Below are 6,159 nucleotides of genomic sequence, written 5' to 3'. Positions count from 1 at the left end.
ATGTTAAGTGAGCTAAACTCTCATTTTTCTTATCAAGTTATGACTAGTTTTTAACTATCAGTCTCAGGCAGTATCTATTTATCAACAAATACTCTTTGGTTAAGTAATTAATATCCAGAATAGTTCAAGTCAGAAATTGTTAGAAAAGACTAACTGTGATAATAGGACAAAAGGGGCAATCAGAAGGTGAGAAGTTTCACTGATGAATTCTATCAGGCATTTAAGGAAGGAAAAGTGGTAATCCCACACAATATAGAAAGTAAACAACAAGGGAACACTTCACAACTTTTTTTATGAGGCCACACTATCCTGATACCAAAATCAGATAGGCATTACAAGAAGAAAAAAGTTAAAAATTTAAAATTAAATATTATGAATTCAAATCTAGCAACATATAAAAAAGTTAATACATCTAGACAATGAGATCTGTCCTAGAAATGCAAAGTTGGTTAATATTCAAAAATTAATCAATGTAATTCACCAAATTAAAGTAGCAAAAGCAAATGATCATCATAATAGATGCTGAATAAACATTTGACAAAATTCAGGAGCTGTCATGATAAAAAAAATAATCATTGGTGATATACATGGAAAATCTAAAGCTAACATCATACTTAATGGTGAAAAATTGAACACTTCTCCCTTGTAATTGAGAATAAGGAAGGATGTTCACTCATACAACCAACCTGTATTCAATATAGCCAGTGTAAAATAAGTCAAGAAAAATAAGGAGCATACACATTGGAAATATAAAACACTTTTTTCCCTCATAAACATGATTGTTTACACAGAAAATCCAAAATAATCTACAAAAATAGCTATTAAAATAAATGTGAGTATAGCAAGGCCACAGGATACTATGTCAATATACAAATATTATATATATATATAATTATATATATATTTCTAGAAGAAAACAGAAGAAAGTATTCATGGACTTGGGGTACATAAATGTTTCATAGAAGGTAGAAAAAATAAAATTAATCATCAAAGAAAAAATTGATAAATTGGACTAAGTCAATATTAAAATCTTACTCTTCAAAAAGATTCTCTTAAAAAATCAAAAGAGGGCTTCCCTGGTGGCACAGTGGTTGAGAGTCCGTCTGCCGATGCAGGGGACATGGGTTCGTGCCCCAGTCCGGGAAGATCCCACATCCCGCAGAGTGGATAGGCCCGTGAGCCACGGCTGCTGAGCCTGCGCGTCCGGAGTGCTCCGCAATGGGAGAGGCCACAAGAGTGAGAGGCCCACGTACCGGGGAAAAAAAAAAAAAAAATCAAAAGAGCAAGCCAAAGATTGGGTAGAAAATATTCACTATACATACATCAGACAAAAGACTTGTATCCAAAACATATAAAGCATTTCTTACAGCAAAAAATAAGAAGAAAAAAAAATTTTAATGGGCAAAAGATTTAAATAAGTACCTCACAAAATAAAATATATTAATAATCAATAGGCACATGAAAAAAAGTTCAACATCATTAGTCATCATAGGTATGTAAAATGAAACCACAATAAGATGCCACTTCATACCTACTAGAATGGCTTAAATTAGAAAGACTGATAATACAAAGTGTTGGTGAAAATACAGAGCAATTGGAGGACTCGTATATTGCTTGTGGGAATTTTAAATGGCACAACCACTTTGGAAAACAATTTGGCAGTTCCCTATAATGTTGAACACATACAACCTAGTAACCCTACTTCTAGATATTTACCAAAGAGAAATGAAAACAGATCCACACAAAGCCTTTACATGAGTATTCACAGCAGCTTCGTTAACAAAAGCCCACAACTAGAAACAATCCAAATGTCCATCAACAGGTGACTAGATAAACAAACTGCTCTAAATCCATGCCATGGAATACTACTCAGCAATAAAATGAAACAAACTTCAGATGCATGCAACAATATAGATGAATCTTGAAAACATGCTGAGTAAAAAAAAAAAAAAAAAAAAACGACTCAAAATTTTCACACTGTATGCTTCCAGTTGTATAAAATTTAGAACAGGCAAACTAATCTATAGTGACAGAAAACAGATTAGTAGTTGCCTGGGATTAAGTGTGGGAAGGATTAAAAGGGAAAGGACACAAAGGATGATAGAAATGTTCTATTTGTTGCTTGTGGTACTTACTACATAGTTGTATTCATTTCTCAAAATACATTGAACAGTATGCATATAATAGGTGCATTTTATTGTATGTAAAGTATACTTCAATAAAGATTACTTTTAAATTTGGGAAAAAATGTTACTTTCAAAAAATGAATTGTTACAGAATTGTGATTTAAAGACTGGATTATAAAAAAGGATGAATAAGTACCACAGATGCATGATACTAAATTATGAAGTAGGTTAAACTTCTTTTTTTATGCTCTTTAACATTTTCTGTAATCTGCTCCTTTCTCCCTCCCAACCTCTGAAAATGCCTGGAACATTATTTTCAAAGAGAAACATGAGAGTAACAGTAGAAGTAATAATACCTCACTTTTGATTAGTCACTATGGTTTACTAACCTCATATACTATCTCATTCTATTTTTAACAACCCCATAAGGTAGACCTTTATTATTTTTCATTTTACAGTTGAGAAAACTAAAGCTCAGAAACTACTAAAATTCCCTAAAGCAATATCTTTGCTTCATTTAAGTCTCAGCTCCAATGACACCTTCTCAGAGACGTCTTTCCTGACCTCGCTTTCTAAAATAGTACTTGTCTATTCCCTTATGGGCTTTATTTCCTCAAATATGTACCACTAAACTGACATGAGGACAGGAACTTTGTCTACGATGTTCACTACCATATACACCTAGTTCAGTGTTTGACGCACAGTCAGTTTCCAATAAATGTGTTGAACATTGAAGTAGTTTGCCTGAAGTTATAGAGCAAGGCCAAGGTTCTAACCCAGACTTTTCAACTCAGAAAATCTATTTCAGATTCTATTTCATTCTAGAGTCTGAAGCAAAACCCTGTCTCCTGACCCCAAACACTTCAAGTTCCATTTGTCCCTTTCTCCTGATCCTATGACCCTTTTTATTATTTCTTCTGAATCATCCAAGCAGAAATTGTAGTTTTGGTTAGTGATACCAATGAGGGATGAGCTAGTTCTAGGTCTGAACAACATTATCTCTTGAAATTCTTTTTTTTTAAAGCAAATTTTATTTTCTATAGGCTACAATACAGAAAACCCAAGGAATAAACCTCTAATAACTCAAATGAATTAAAAAGCAAAGGCAAAATACTACGTACATGAAGCCTGTGTCTTATTTATCTTTGTATCCCTGTTGCCAGGTATACAGGCATACTTCGGGGATACTGTAGGTTCAGTTCCAGACCACCTCAACAAAGTGAATATTGCTATAAAGAGAGTCACACTAATTTTTTGGTTTTCCAGTGCATATAAAAGTTATGTTTATACTATATTGTAATCTATTAAGTGTGTAATAGCATTAGATCTAAAAAAATGGACATATATAAAAAGTACTTTATTGCCAAAAAATGCTAACCATCATCTGAGGCTTCAGTGAGTCCTAATCTTTTTACTGATGGAGGGTCTTGCCTCGATGTTGACGGCAGCTGACTGATCAGGGTGGTCGTTGCTGAAGGCTGGGGAGGTTGTGGCAGTTTCTTAAAATAAGACAGCAATGACATCTGCCACATTGGTTGATTCTTCCTTTCACCAACGATTTGTCTGTAGCATACAATGCTGTTTGGTAAAATTTTACCCACAATAGAACTTCTTGCAAAATTGAGGTCAATCCTCTCAAATCCTGCTGCTGCTTTATCAACTAAATTGATGTAATATTCTAAATCCTTTACTGTCATTTCAACAATCTTCACAGCATTTTCACCAGGAGTAGATTCCATCTCAAGAAATCACTTTTCTTTGTTCATCCTTAAGAAGCAACTCCTCATCTGTTCAAGATTTAGCATGAGATTGCGGCAATTCAGTCACATCTTCAGGCTCCACTTCTAATTCTAGTTTTCCTGCTATTTCCACCACATCTGCAGTTACTTCCTCCGCTGAAGTCTTGAGCCCCTCAGAGTCATCCATGAGGGTTGAAATCAACTTCTTCCAAACTCCTGTTCGTGCTGATATTTTGACCTCTTCCCATGAATCACGAATGTTCTTAATGGTATCTAGAATGGTGAACGCTTTGCAGAAAGTTTTCAAGTTACTTTGCCCAAATCCATCAGAGGAATCACTATCTGTGAAGGCAGCCATAGCCTTACGAAATGTATTTCTTAAATCATAAGACTTGAAAGTTGAAATGACTCCTTGATCCATAGGCTGCAAGATGGATGTTGTGTTAGCAGGCATGAAAACAACATAAATCTCATTGTACATCATCAGAGCTCTTGGGTGACGAGGTGCACTGTCAATGAGCAGTCGTATTTTAAAAGAAATTTCTTTTTCTGAGCAGTAGGTCTCAATGGTGACCTGAGAATATTTAGTAAACTGTGTCATAAACGGATGTGCTGTCATCCAGGCTCTGTTATTCCACTGATAGAGCACAGGCAAAGTAGATTTTGCATAATTCTTAAGGTTCCTAGGATTTTCAGAATGACAAATGAGCACTGGCTTCAACTTCAAGTCACCAGCTGCATTAGCCTGTCCTTTGACGCTTTGAAGCAAGGCATCGACTTCTCTATGAAAGTCTGAGATGGCACTGTCCTCAATGGAAGGCTGTTTCCTCTACACTGAAAATCTGTTGCTTAGTGTAGCTACCTTCATTAATTATCTTAACTAGATCCTCTGGATAACTTGCTGCTGCTTCTACATCAGCACTCTCTGCTTTACCTTGCATTTTTATGTTATGGAGATGACTTCTTTCCTTAAACTACATGAACCAATCTCTGCTAGCTTCTTCAGTTTCCTCACCTGTCTCAGCCTTCATAGACTTGAAGGGAGTTAGGGCCTTGCTTGCTCTGGATTAGGCTTTGGCTTAAGGAGAATGCTGTGATTGGTTTTATCTTCTATCCAGAACGCTAAAACTTTCTCCATATGGGCAATAAGGCTGTTTCACTTTCTTACCATTCATGTGTTCACTGGAGTAGCAGTTTTAATTTCCTTCGAAAACATCTCCTTTGCATTCACAACTTGGCTAACTGTTTGGTACAAGAGGCCTAGTTTTTGGCCTATCTCGGCTTTCAACATGCCTTTCTCACTAAGCTTAATCATTTCTAGCTTCTGATTTAAAGTGAAAGGTGTATAATTCTTCCTTTCATTTGAACACTTAGAGGATACTGTAGGATTATTAATTGGTCTAATTTCAATACTGCTGTGTCTCAGGGAATAGGGAGGCCCGAAGGGGGAGAGAGAGAGAGATTGAAACATGAGGGAACAGTCAGTCAATGGAGCGGACAGAACACACAACATCTATGGATTAAGTTCTCTGTCTTATATGGTCATGGTTCATGGGGCGCCAAAACAATTACAATAGTAACATCAAAGATCACTGATCGGGACTTCGCTGGTGGCGTAGTGGTTAAGAATCGACCTGCCAACGCAGGGCACATGGGTTTGATCCCTGGTCCAGGAAGATTCCCACGTCTCGGGCCAACTAAGCCCATGTGCCACAACTACTGAGCCTGCACTCTAGAGCCTGCAAGCCATAACTACTGAGCCTGTGTGCCACAACTACTGAAGCCCACATGCTGCAACTACTGAAGCCCGCACGCCTAGAGCCCATGCTCTGCGACAAGAAAAGCTACTGCAATGAGAAGCCCGCGCACCACAATGAAGAGTAGCCCCCGCTCGCCACACCTAGAGAAAGCCCACATGCAGCAACGAAGACCCAATGCAGCCAAAAAAAAAAAAAAAAGATCACTGATCATAGATCACCATAACAAATATAATAATAATGAAAAAGTTTGGAATGGTGTAAGAATTACCAAAATGTGACACAGGGACACAAAGTGAGCAAATGCTGCTGGAAAAATGGAGCTGATAGGCTTCCTTGACACCAGGTTGCCACAAATCTTTGACTTGTAAAAAACACAGTATCTGTGAAGCACGATAAAGTGAAGTGCAATAAAATGAGGTATGCCTGCAGTGCCTGACAATTAGTGAACTCAAGTATTTGTTATTTATATGACTTAGACCACATCCTCTCTCCCAATACCACACACTCACAACTGTCTCCTGAAGATATTGGTGT

At 36.9% G+C, this 6,159-nt stretch overlaps 1 pseudogene; it reads right to left on the bottom strand.

Annotated features, from left to right (window-relative positions):
• Positions 1-3,499: 3,499 nt before the first annotated feature.
• Positions 3,500-5,378, bottom strand: LOC138842854 (tigger transposable element-derived protein 1-like; annotated as a pseudogene).
• Positions 5,379-6,159: the final 781 nt, after the last annotated feature.

The sequence above is a fragment of the Globicephala melas genome, chromosome 10 (genome assembly GCF_963455315.2).
Source record: "Globicephala melas chromosome 10, mGloMel1.2, whole genome shotgun sequence".
Classification (NCBI taxonomy): domain Eukaryota; kingdom Metazoa; phylum Chordata; class Mammalia; order Artiodactyla; family Delphinidae; genus Globicephala; species Globicephala melas.
This window is presented reverse-complemented; position numbering and strand designations above follow the sequence as displayed.